The sequence below is a fragment of the Camellia sinensis genome, chromosome 7, assembly GCF_055761805.1.
Source record: "Camellia sinensis isolate YWXY chromosome 7, ASM5576180v1, whole genome shotgun sequence".
In the NCBI taxonomy this organism is placed as follows: Eukaryota; Viridiplantae; Streptophyta; class Magnoliopsida; order Ericales; family Theaceae; genus Camellia; species Camellia sinensis.
In genome coordinates this window covers 135,302,577-135,317,437 of record NC_138967.1, presented here as the reverse complement: position 1 = coordinate 135,317,437, position 14,861 = coordinate 135,302,577, and positions in this window count along the sequence as shown.

The window sequence follows — 14,861 nt, the reverse complement described above, 5'->3', positions numbered from 1 at the left end:
GGGATGTGATTAAGGCCGAAATGTACATCATTGCAGCCGTTAATTAGAATCTCTTAACTTCACTTGCTGGTCAAACCGTATATTTTTATGTGTGTTGAGTGTCAATCAGGTTATACATCGTCGGAGCATAAAATGAGCAAAAAGACAGAATTTGGCAGAGTTGACTTTTCCCGCACGTGCGTTGACTTTCCCGCACGTGCGTTGACTTTTTCTGGGAAAGTCAAACCGACGTTTTAAACCTGTTTGGACGGGATTGGAAGTATAAAAAGAAGAGAAAAAGGCTGGATTAGGGTTCTGAAAGTTTTTGGACCTAAAGAGGGAGGCTAGGGTTTGCAAAAGAGGAAGAAACAAAAAGCTTCAAGGATGTCTCCCATGGTGATTCCTTCTCCTTCTACTTCCTTCCACTCCTCCATGAGTGGCTAGTCTTCTTTTCTAGGGTTTTGATGAAACCCTAGCCATGTAATTATGTAGTTTTCTCTTTTGATTTTATATTATGTAAGGTTTGAACCATTGTATGGTGTTTTAGAAATTCTTTATATATGATCTTCATTATCTTTTCAAATATTTAACTTTCTGTGATTGTTGAATATTATCCATACATGAGTTTTCTATTCCTTCACATTCAAGGTATGGGACGAACCATGCTACGAGGAACGAGTCGTATCACTACCCTAGTTTAGAGTGAACGATTCGTATTACTTGAGATGGTTCGTGCTCGTACATTGAATGTGATGATCTTCTTGTTAAATGCTTTGAGCTTGTAGTTGTGAAGCATTAATTCGTTCAAACCATAGCATAATTAATTTCAATTGGAAACCCTAATTATGTGGTTAGTGGTGAATTCTCAACCCTAGGATTTTTCCCCAATTTAGTAAATCCAATTTCATTTATTATTGATAATTTAATTCCTTAGTTTAATTTATTTGTTATTAAATTAAGTTATGATCATTCAATCTTTTTATCAAAATTAATTTAGGAATTTAACAATTAAATTAGTTTAATTTCACAATAGTCCCTGTGGATCGATACCTGGACTTGCCATTATTCTGATAGAATTTGGTATAGTTTAGTATTTAATTTTGGTGTGTTCAACGACCCATCATGAACTAAGGAGTTCATCCATTCCTTAGTAGGTGAATTTCACAAACTTTTCATTTTCTTGCATTTCTTACTTGTTTTGCTCGTTTGCTTTGATTTCTTGTTATATTATATATTGTTGTAATCTAATTAAAAGTGGTGAGTTGAGACTCCCATATATATTGTTTTTAGTTCTATTTTTTTTGTGGAAATCTAAGAGAACAGAGTTTGGCCGAGCCTACCGGGCTACCCGACCCGTTAGTTAGCCGGGTAGCCACCTAAAAGTATACCATCGCGCCCATGACCTTCGTGACTGTGCCCGTGACCTCTAGGCAAAACTAGGCAACCTTCCGACGTTGCGAAGATCAACCTTCGATGGTCTTCGAGGCGCTTGCAGCTGTTATTTTCTTATGTTTATTTTATTTCGAGTGTTTGTGAGGATTTTTATGTTGTGTTATAATATTTATTCATCTCTGTCGGATTTGTAATATTTAGAGTGTTGTAATAATTTCCCATCCCCACTTCTTATCTATCCCATTCTTTAATCACTTTCCCTAACTGTACATATGTATTTATGTTGCATGCCATGCATATCCATGCTTTTACATACATGATTCATCCTTAGATCTGGGTAAATTTGCATCTTTGTGCTTTATTTGATTATTACATGATTTTGTGCGCTATCGCATGTTTTGCAATGTTTCACATATCATGTTTTAGAAGCCGAATCCTTAGAAGCATTCTTGTCTATGTATTGCATTAGGATTTTGTATATAGGATCATGCATATTTTACTAATTTGTTTTGTAGTTGTTCGTAGGACATCGGTAAAAATATAAGTTGTTATGCTTTAGCATCCCGCTTGTATGTAATTTTCTTATTATGTTTAGCATCCCACCATTTAGCTATTTGCTTATGTGATATATCTCTATGAATACTAGTGGATGGAGGTTGTGTCGCTTAGTTTGGAATGATATTGATTTTTATGTTTGTAAACTCAATTTCTTTGAGTTGTGCATCTTCAAAATTTTTTCAAAAAAATATATGAACACAAATTGTTCCAAGATGAATGACATAGTCTATACTTGTATGTTTCACATAGTAAATTTTTATGATTTATTAAATAAATTGGAATATGAACATATAAAGCAAATGAAAATCATATCATGGTTTAGTAGAGGCTGATCTTTGATCGGGTGAGCGGGGGTGCTCATTATTGACCTTCCGCTCTCATACCTAAGGTTTCGATCCAAGCATCTTTTGTTACAACGAACAGTGGCCTTGGCACGAGTCATGGGTTTCCTAATTTTCCAAAATATTAGGTGGCAACTCTGAAATCTGATGACGCAGTCAATTTTTGACAAAATTGCAAAGAAATGGATTTTCAATAAAAGTTTCCAAATGTGGACTCTCATCTATGTTTCACAGTGCATTCGTGAGACTAGATTGCAGAGATCTCGGGAGTCTAAATTGTTTAACGCGCGCGGGTACCCCTCGGGAGGAGGTATAGTGTTGTAACCAATAGATGTTCCTAGCCTTATTTCAGACGGAGAGGGGAAAATTTTTAACTGGATAAACATCAAATCCTAACACGTTTCATGTGAAAGATGAAAATGTGGTATAACCAACAAGCATACATAACAGTATCTCATACGGAAAGGGGGAAGCTTTTAAGCATGTAAACATCAAATCCTAACACGTTTCACATGAAAGGTGAAAATGTGGTATTAACCAACAAGCATACCTAACTGTATCTCATACGGAAATGGGGAAGGTTTTAACCACGTAAACATCAAATCCTAGCATGTTTTATATAAAAGGTGAAAATGTGGTGTAACCAATAAACATACTTGACCGTATCTCATACGAAAAGGGGGAAGGTTTTAACCAGGTAAATATCAAATCTTAACACGTTTTACGTGAAAGGTGAAAATGTGGTGTAACCAACAAGCATACCTAACCATATCTCATATGAAAATGGGGAAGGTTTTAATCAGGTAAACACAAATCCTAACATATTTCATGTTAAAGGTAAAAATGTGGTATAACCAACAAGCAAAGGTGAAAATTCTAACACGTTTCACGTGAACGGAGCAAAGGCGGTGTAACCAACAGGTATAACTAACTGTATCTTATACGGAGAGGAGGGAGGTTTTAACCAAGTAAACATCAAATCCTAGCACGTTTCATGTGAAAGGTGAAAATGTGGTGTAACCAACAAGCAAAGGTGAAAATCCTAACATGTTTCATGTAAAAGGAGCAAAGGTGGTGTAACCAACAGGCGTACCTAATCATATCTCATACGGAGAGGGGGAAGCTTTTAACCAGGTAAACATCAAATCCTAACACATTTTACGTGAAATGCGAAAATGTGCTATAATCAACAAGCAAAGGTGAAAATCCTAACACGTTTATATATCTGCTTGTATATACTTTGTTTGTGTATGTATATTGATATAAATGTATACTTCTGTTGTGTATACTGATGTCTTTGTATATCGTTTAAACCTTCTCCCTTTCCGTATGAGATATGGTTAGATATGCTTGTTGGTTACACTACATTTTCATATTTTACGTGAAATGTGTTAGGATTTGATGCTTATCTTGTTAAAACCTTCACTCTTTCCGTATGTGATACGGTTAGGTATACTTGTTGGTTATGCCACATTTTCACCATTTACGTGAAACGTGGTAGGATTTTATATTTCTCTGGTTAAAACCTTTCCCATCTCTATATGAAATACTACTAGGAACTTCTGTTGGTCACACCACTGTACCTCCTCCTACGTGAAACGAGTTTGGATTTCGAGTTCATTATTTTCTTTTCTCACGTGAAACGTATTTCGATCTGAGGTTCACCATTCCTTCTCTCATGTGAGATATGTTTGGATTTTGAGTTCACTTTTCTTCTGTCAATTGAGTTGTGGCACATTTAATGCAATGATATGGCACATTTGTATGCAATGCACTCTTTCTATTATTTGTGTTGTGGCACAGTTATATGCGTTATACCCTCTGTTATGCTTTATATCATTTGTAAGAGACTTGTCTCATATGTTACTATCTTTATATCTTTATCATCACTCCAAGACATTGCATCCTATTACATAATCATGAATTTTCAAAACAACCGGCTACGCAAAGCGTGTGAGTCTAACTTTCAAATTCTATGCCAAGCATATCATTTGCATTTTGCCCCTGAACTACGCGTGTTTGATTCCTTGCAAAGGGATACGTATGCAACCTTCAGGTTCAACCACTTGTATTGCATCTTGTTTGTTTGCCCAAATCTTACGGCCTTGTCAAAAGGGTCGTCTTCGGGTTTTGACATTCACTCACACCATGAAATGACTTCGAGCTCTGCCAAAGAGGGGTAACTATAGACACCCCATTTTGACCGGCCTTAAGACTTGGGCGCTTTCTTTTGATCACCCTATGATGAATAACAAGAAGGTGTGTCTCACAAAATCCTCAGCAAGAAAAATGGAATTTGGTTTTCTCTCAAAAATCTTACGCCCCATTTTGGCCAAACTATTTTAGACCTTAAAACCCTCTTTTCAAAATATTTTTCCAAATATTTTAATCATGTTCTGAGGCTCTTATTTCGATTAAAATATTGCACTTTTCAGTAAATCAAGTAAGGACAAAATGGAAATAAATGGAAGGGAGGTGAACTCTTTAAAAAATATTTAAAAACATCTTCTTTACAGGTTTGGAGTTGAAAGAATTTAGAGGGGATGAAAGAAAACTAGTTTAGGGAAAGGTTGAGCATGACATCGTTAAGTAAGAAATGAACAACCTTCACTAAATTAGGCAAGGCATATCTCTTTGTACACTTGGAACTTAAATGTGAGGCCACCACCATTGGCAAGTCGACGTCTGGGACTTCAATTTAGACTCAAGAATCACCTAAATCGATTCCGAATAAGGGAGATATGCATGTTTGAAGTCGGGCTTAAAAGCAAATTTTGTTGACCTGACCCGAGATAGCAGCAGACCCGTTGTTTTTGGTTTTGGTTTGGTTGGATCACCCCATTGACCCATTATCTCCACCCAGCAGCAGACAAAAGTACACCCACTCATCCTCCATTATCTCCACCCACCCTCCATTATCAAAAGAGGTTTTGGCCTTGTCATAAAGTATGAATCAAAAGCAACAAAGTCTTGATCATCATTATCATCCTTGTCATCCCCATCACTTTTGTCTTCCACCTTGTCCCCCATTCCTTGAATTGTTTATTCCTTCATAGCTGATACATTCAGATTGTATATTAAAGAGGGAGATGATGGAATGAAAAAAGAAAAATCATTCGAGAGAGTTAGAGAGAAAAGAGAGCAAAAGAGGAAAAATTGTCTAAATTGCAACCTCGAGCCAAAACACTTCCAAGCTTCCATAGCAACTGAAATTCCTCATTTCCATACACCAAAACCACTCCAAAAATTTTGGTATAGCCAAAGATCAATTGCCTTGATCATAAGAAAGAGTGTTTAGTGATTGAAAGTGAGAAAAATTAGAGAGTTTGCCACTTTCCATATCATAAACTCTATAATTTCGAATTGAGGATTTGAGAACACATTTCCTACACTTAAGAGTGATCAAGAGAGAGTTTATGAACTAAGGAATTCATCATTTCCTTAGAAGGTGAATTTCACAAACTTTTCATTTTCATGCATTTCTTACTTATTTTGTTCATTTGCTTTGATTTCTTGTTATATTAAATATTGTTGTAATCTAATTGAAAGTGGTAAGTTAAGACTCCCATATATATATTGTTTTTAGTTCTGTTTTTGTTGTGGAAATCTAAGAAAACAGAGTTTGGCCGAGCCTATCGGGCTACCCGACCCGTTAGTTGGTGAGGTAGCCACCTAAAAGTACACCATCGAGCCCATGACCTTTATGACCGTGCCCACAACCTCTAGGCAAAATCGAGTAGCCTTTTGCCATTAAGAAGATCAACATTCAATGGTCTTTGAAGCTCTTGAAGCTGCTATTTTCTTATGTTTATTTTATTTTGAGTGTTTGTGAGGATTTTTATATTGTGTTGTAATATTTATTAATCTCTCTCGGATTTGTAATATTTAAAGTGTTGTAATAATTCATCATCCCCACTTCTTATCTATCCTATTCTTTAATTGTTTTCCCTAACTGTACATACGTATATATCTTGCATGTGATGCATATCCATGCTTTTACATACATGATTCATGCCTAGATCTGGCTAAATTTTTATCTTTGTGCTTTAATTGATTATTGTATGTGCGTTATCGCATGTTTTGCAATACTTCACATGTTATGTTTTAGAAGCCGGATCTTTAGAAGCATTTCTTGTGTATGTATTGCATTAGGATTTTGTATATAGGATCATGCATACTTTACTAACTTTGTTTTGTAGCTGTTCGCGAGACGTCGGTAAATATGTAAGTTGTTATGTCTTAGCATCCCGCTTGCATATAATTTTCTTATTATATTTAGCATTCTACCATGTGGCTATTTGCTTCTGTGATATATCTTTATGAATGCCGGTGAATGGAAGTTGTGTCGCTTAATTTGGAATGATATTGATTTTCATGTTGGTAAACTCAATTTCTTTAAGTTGTGCATCTTCAAAACTCTTTCAAAAAATACATGAACTCAAATTGTTCCAAGATGAATGACAGAGTCTATACTTGTATGCATCACATAATAAATTTTTAGGATTTATTAAATAAATCAGAATATGAATATATAAAGCAAATAAAACTCATCATGGTTTAGTAGGGGCCGATCTTTGATCGCGCGAGCGGGCTCATTATTGACCTTCCCCGCTCATACTAGCTAAGCATGTTTGGTTATGACGAACAGTGGCCTTGGCACGAGTCATGGGTTTCCTAATTTCCCAAAATATTAGGTGGGGACTGACGCTGTTCATTTTTGACAAAATTGCATTAAAATGGATTTTCAATAAAAGTTTCGAAATTTGGATTCTTATCTATGTTTCACATTGCATTTGTGAGACTAGATTGTAGAGATCTCGGGAGTCCGAACTGTTTAACGTGCACGGGTACCCCATGGGTGATGTTACAAAGTGCGGAAAGCTCTTCAATACGAAATGCATAAATCAAATTCATACACCCAAAAAACAATAGCAACATGTTCTTTCAATCTTGTAAAATTACAACAATTAAAAACTGAAATACTATTCAAACTCATAGATTTATATGATGCATTCACTTTATATAAGACATAATAAATCTTACAATTAATAATTATTCCATTTACCTTAATGCATTGATAAAAATATAACCATAATTATTATTATTACTATTATGCAAAAATTAGTCTAATTGAAAGAGCAATTAATTAGACTATAGGACATTAACTTTAATAATAAAATATTAAACCTTTAGCAATGGATCCTCATGAGAAACCTAACACATCGTAACAATCAAGTCTTTGGACAAGTATTATAACATGCAAGTTGTCTTCTCCCAATAAGACTAATTAATATGAATAATATAAAAATAGGTCTGGCCGAACAATAGGTCTTCCTTTGGGCCGACTATTAAATGCATAGATTAATCCCATAATTATATCACCCATATTAATTATCTTATACCGTCTATGACCCAGCCAAAATAATAACCTTCCTTTGAGTCGATTAGTACTCACATGGATCCAGACATAACCATATGCAATCCAAAACTTTACCTCGAACTCAAGAAAATTTACATGACAGAGACCACTTAGGCGGTATGTCACTTCAATTATCTTAAGTTTTAGGTATGAATTGCGAAAAACTTTATGCCCCAAAAACAACTTTAATTAATTATTTAATATAAATAATTAACATGTATTACGACAATGAAACTCAATAACAACATTAAATTATAATAACAACAATGTTCATACCATAATCGTTATGAAAACAAAATTAATGGCCCACGGCCACACCAATCTAACAGCTTCAAATCTCCCATGATTTCATATACATAAAATCAATTACAAAGTCATATTGTATATCAAACAATCCATGTATAGATTTCATTGAATGCAGTGAAAAAGTGACTTAAAAATGAATCTCAAGTTACATTATGATCAATTAATAATTAATGATGCCATCAATCATAAATAATACTATTATTATCAACATCACAATAATAATATGAACAATTGTGCAAAAAAAAAAAAAAAAGTGACCCAAAAATCAAGTCTAAAGCCGCAATGCAACGCAATCAACACAGATATCAAATTTCCATAAAGAGCAATGAAGCCATTATAACTTTATATAGCCTTCGATCATAACTCTGCCATATAGGTAATTGTGCTATTGATGTAATAACATCACAAAGCCGAAGCAAAATAAATATATATATATATATATATCGATGTTAACTGCAGTAACAATAAAACCTTATATATCATATATTGTCATGTTGATATCATGGCATGAAAAAGAAAACTTACATCACAAGTCAAATAAAATAGACTTTATATTCTCCTCAATAATTTGACAAGAAGCTCTGATACTATTTATGGAATTTCAATAAAAATTTAGATCTCAAGTCAAATCAATAGAAAAAAACAATAACAGTTGCGTACTTGATGCAATTGATGGAGGTAATCCAAGTGATAGACTTTTTTTGTGGTTATTGTCTTCCATTCCAGAAGACTACTCTTGTTTCTCTCATAACCACATATACATAAAGCCCCAATTTCATATTAGGCCATCATAAATACATGGAACTACAAGTGGGCTTAAACTGATCTCTACACATATGGTTGAACCCATACTCCTTTAGTGCACATACCATGACCAAAAAATATGTGCTATTAGAGATGTATCCATGACCTGGTCATGTTTCTGTATGAATCATAATTTAATGGGTCTAACCGACACCACTCATATTTCATTTAATAATATACAATGTATTATTTGATCTATGTAGACCCGTAGAGAAAATTCCTTACAATTGTTTTTTGTAGCACCACTTATTTATCAGAGCATCTTCCCCAGCTCCACTCATATTTGAAATATTGTTTCTTTACTACCCAATGCCTACTATTCTAACCCATATAACATAACTGATATATAACTTTCCCTTCAACTTAGCAAAATTTTTTTAATCACACAAAACTATCAAAGCTCTTTTCCATCAATCCTTCTCTAAGTCTATAGGTCACATCCACTTCAATCTTCTCTTATTTATTAATAATTGGTCCAAGATCTCATGTATCTTGTGGCCATCAAATCTTCATCCTCATTGCCAAATCTAGTTTTGCTATAATTATACTCCAATTTGTCTTAGTCCTACTAAACCTAAAAAAAATAGACTATGAAATATCTCTCTCCAATTCTGATATAGTTTACTCCTACTAGTTTTGGCAATTAAGACTATATCATCAGCAAACAATGTACATCGAGGCATATCCTCTTGAATGTGTACTAACATTATAAATACTAATACAAAGGAATAAGGACTAAATGCTAATTCTTGATCCAAAAGGTAAGGAAGATGCTTGTATATTTTTTTTTTTTTTGATCAACGAAAAAAAAAAAAACCTTCATAGAATCAAAACCAAGAATAAATCTTTTACATCTTACATCAATAAAGATAGACAAAAGCAGTGTTAATAGCATCATAGTGAGCCATACCCATCCTTACTAGGTTGGCACAAGAAAATCCACCCAATTATGTGCTTACACTTGCCAAAACCTAGTTGAGGAGAACTCAACTAACAGACCCACAACAAACAGAGACCAAAGCAAAGGAACCAAATAGTATAAAGAAATAGAATAAACTAACCGCAATAAACCAAAGCAAAGACAATAAACAACAGCCATTTCTCATAGCTCCCCGATGGAGTTCAAATTATAAAGCAAATTATTGACTGAAAAATCCACCTCCTTAATATGGTACTTCACCAAAAGAGCTATGTCCAACTTAACGGACTCACAAATTTCACACCAGTTAACCACTGATCCAGCAAACTTAATTTCATTCCTAGCCTTCCACACAAACCACATAACCACGGATGGCAAGGCTTCCCACATACACTTGAGCATCTTCTTAAATTTAAAGCCACCAAACTCCACCACTTTACCAAGTTAGACCAGATACTCTAGGCAAAATGACAATGAAGGAGAACATGACTCACCTTTTCAGCACATGAATTACAGAAACAGCAAAGAAAGCTTCCACTGGTATTAAGAGAACCAATATTTTGAAGAAACACGGATGTTTTAAGCCTACCTCTCCATGCCAACCAACATGTGAATTGCATTTTTGGTGGAGAGATGCCCTTCCACAGCAAGCTAGGCACCACCAAACCTGGACTGTTATTCAAAGAAAGCCACTCATAAGCTGATTTTGCTAAATAAATAGCTGAGGCACCAAGTCCACACCAATTTATCCTCCACACCTAATCTTAACTCTGGGACAGAATTGAGCAAATGAAATACAAGCATTCAGAAGTTTTTAGTGACTAGTTTAATTGTACAAGTGAACAAATTGGTTTTAAGAGAGGAATTACTACACCCATCTTGGGTCATGTTTGTTTTTCTCGTCTCCTAGCTATAACCATACTAGAGGAGCTTTATTTCCGTTTCTTTTATATTCATTTTAACCAATGGATGTGTCTTTTTCAAGCTCTACTAGTTTGTTTTTCGTGTTCACACTATTCTGAACTAGTGTTCTTGTTTAAAGGCTTACAAGTTACAAATACACACTGCATGGTCAATTACTCGATGTTTCTGTGGACAAGTGTGCAATGAAAACAATTCCTTCTCAGTGATTGGTAGTGATATAGTAGAATGCATGACACAAATGCCTTTATGCACGTACATAGATATATATCATTGCTTCTTTCAGGAGACTTGTAACAAAGGCATGGATAATATGCTAATGCTTTATAACACGTTTAAAATTCATGTCAAAGTAGTTTAAAACTTGGAAACCCTAATGATTGAATCTACAAATTTGCATTGGTTTCACTAGTCACACCTGATCTTAATGCTTGTATTGGTTTATTTTGTAACATCCCCAAAATAATATAATAAAGATAACTCATATGCGGAATAACTATGAGAAACAACATACTTTTATACATTAGAGTTTACTGTTTAACAACTAGTTAAATGCCATATAGGCTTGCATCTTCCCAAGTCATTGCTTGGTTACACAAATTGAGTATCACTCATTACATCTTAAGCCCTTGGTTTTACAAACAATAAACATGCACACAACAAGACATAATTAAGAAGCTCTTACTTCCCGAAAGTCCATCCACACTATTGTCTTGGAGGAAACATCTAACCTGCACCTGAAAATGGTATTCCTGTATAGGGTGAGCCAACAGCCCAGTAGAAATAATCTAACATCATATATGAGGTTTAGCAAAGGTATAAATATCACGTGCATAAACAATACCAATACTAAGACATCCACAAGGCCTGCATATTCATATGTCACTAAGACCAAACCTCACTCTATTTTTCCTTCAATTCATTTCCAGTTCATACATGCTACTCAATTCATGAGTTAAATTCATTATCTTTCAACAACCAAAATGAGACTATAACTCAATGGTTTTCTAACTATGCAAAACACACATAAACACTTCAAACTTGCCATTTTACGGATATTTCGTCCGAAGGAATCGGCACCCATTTATATATGAAATTTCGGGTCTTTCACCCAGGACACTTTGGCCAACTTGCTTTAAATGGAGTCCATCCACTTTCGCATCCCAAACAAATATACATATGCAATGTATTTATAAACATAATCACATATGGAGTACATTCAATTTCTCCTCCCAATAAACATACATATACAATGTATTTATAATATGGTCATATTCAATTACACCAACAATGGAATAGCATTAAATCGCCTAATTCTCATGTAATTTCTACAACAATCATAACTATCCTCTACCGATAGTCCAATGCAATTATTTCTAAAGAGATGTTCAATATCAAAATAAATAGTTCATTCAAAACTTCCATAGGTGAGATAATACATATCTAATATCACCATTTTCAATGTTAATCCTAATTATTTATGCAAAATAATGATTTAATCAAATTAGGGCAAAATCCCAATTTTTTACCAAATATCAACCCAAACACCAAAAACAACTATTTTGGCACAATACAACCTTGTATCCAAACCTCAAATCCATTTATGCCACTTTCATCAAAAATCCCTCTTTTCCATATAACACCCAAATCTTAGATTTGTCCAAACCACAACCAAATCTCATTATATATACACAATAGCAAATAACTAAGCTAAAAACCATATTAGAGTGTAGAAAATCCCTACCTCAAGAAAAGAAAACGAGCAAAGCAAGGTTGAACTCCAAAAATGATGAAACCCACTTTTACTTGGATCAATACGAAGCTCTTGAAGCCCTCCACCTTATTCTCAAAGGTGCTAGGGTCAAGAACTCAATGGATTTAGATGAAATCTTAGAGAGAATGTGAGTTTTTAGAGAGAGAAGCTCAAGATCTGGAAATTTGGAGACTTTTAGAGAGAGAGAGAAAGTAGAAAATGATCTGAAATGTCACTTTCACGATCTGTTATACATGGTCCGCTCGAGCGTGGAAAGTCTCGCTTGAGCATAAGACACAGACTCCTGCTCGAGCGTGAAACCCTGCGCTCGAGCGTGAAATACGCTCTCCCAGTATTTTTGCAAACACAGTCCCCGCTCAAGTGCCAGAATGCTCTCTTAAGCGTAGAGAAAAATTTCAGAAGCCCGCTCGAGCGGAAGAGCCAAATTCTGGGCAACAAGGTTTTGGGAAAACAAACATTCAACCTGTTCCAAACACACCACTACAACCCAATAACCAAAATAAGAGAAAGACAAGAGAAACAAGACATGTATGACCATTCAAAGTCATACCAACCCAAGTGCAGAACACTACAAATGATGGGTCAAAACCAGGGTCGCTATAACCTCTCCCCCTTAAAGAATTTCGTCCCCGAAATTACAAATCATGTTTCAAAACCATGTTTTAGCCAATTTTCAAAATGATTACTAACAGCATATACGATGCTTCCAAGAGTCATACAACACCCACAATATTCCACATTCTCAAAATATATACAATGTTTATATTGAATCCATGTTCTTTCCAAACAATTATAACATATACAATGTTCTTACAAGTTAAAACATAGACAATGCTTATATTTCTCATTAACAAAATTAATTCTCAATACATATTTATGCATCAATAAACAAATCTGAATATTTCTCTCGAACTTCTAATTCACATTCCCAAGTCGCTTCCTCGACTCCGTGATGTTTCCACAATACTTTTGCCAAGGGAATTATCTTGCCTCGCAAGACTTGGTCCCGTCTATCCAAGACTCTTACCGGTCTCTTCTCATACGAGGCATCCTCATCTACCTCTAAGTCGGTCCAATCCAACACGTGCGATGAATCCGGCTCATATTTTCGAAGCATACAAATATGAAACACGTCATGAACCCCGAAAATCTATGGTGGTAACGCTAAACGATAAACAACCTCCCCAATCCGTTCAAGGATCTCCAAAGGGCCAATAAACCGAGGTGACAACTTCCCAATCTTCCCAAGCCTCATCAAACTCCGTCTAGGTGATATCTTCAAAAAGACATGATCTCCCACCTTAAAAGACAAAGGTCTCCTCCTACGGTCGACATAACTTTTCTGGCGACTCTGAGCCATAGCTAACCTCTTACGGATAAGTACTACTTTCTCTGTCGTTTCTCGAACCAACTCTGGACCTAACAAAGGTGCATCACCCACCCCAGCCCAACACACAGGGGATCTACACGATCGACCATACAAGGCCTCAAATGGTGCCATACCAATACTCGATTGGAAACTATTATTGTAGACAAACTCCACTAAGGGTAAATACCTCTCCCACGAACCTATGAAGTCAAGGACATAGCCTCGAAGCATATCCTCAAGGATTTGAATAGTACGCTCGGACTGCCCGTCAGTTTGAGGATGATACGCAGTACTAAAAGTTAATTTAGTGCCCAAGGCACTCTGCAAACTCTGCCACAACCGAGCAGTGAAACACGGATCTCTATTTGAAACAATCGTCACAGGGACCCCGTGCAACCTCACTATGTCCCTAATATACAGGTCGGCAAGATAACCTACTGAATCACTCACACGCATGGAAATAAAATGTGCTGACTTAGTCAACCGATCTACGACCACCTAGATGGCATCACTACCCCGTTGAGTCCTCGAAAGACCCACAACAAAATCCATCGTGATTTGTTCCCACTTCCACTCAGCTATAGGCAAGGGTTGCAACAAACCCGCTGGCCTCTAATGCTCGGCCTTTACTTGTTGACAAGTAAGGCACTTTGATATGAACACAGCCATATCCTTTTTCATACCTCTCTACCAAAACTGGTGGCTAAGGTCATGATACATCTTTGTGCCTCCCGGATGCACAGCAAGGCGCGAATAGTGAAACTCTCGGAGTACTTCCTCTCGGCAAGACTCCGGTACAAACAAGTGATCACGGTATCTCACACTCAGGTCGGGATACATAGTCAAACCCCTTTCTACCTTCCCATTGGTCTCAAAAGGATTCTACCTCAAGGTCACCCCTCTGTGCTTCTAACACTCGGTTCACAAGTGTAGGTTGTGCAACTACTAAAAACAAAGCTGCAGACTAAACAGACTCGCCTAGATGCAAGTCAAACTCATTAAGAGTACCCAATATTACCCATTCTCGGATGGCGATAGAAGCTACATTGCTAATAGGCTTTCTACTCAAAGCATCGGCC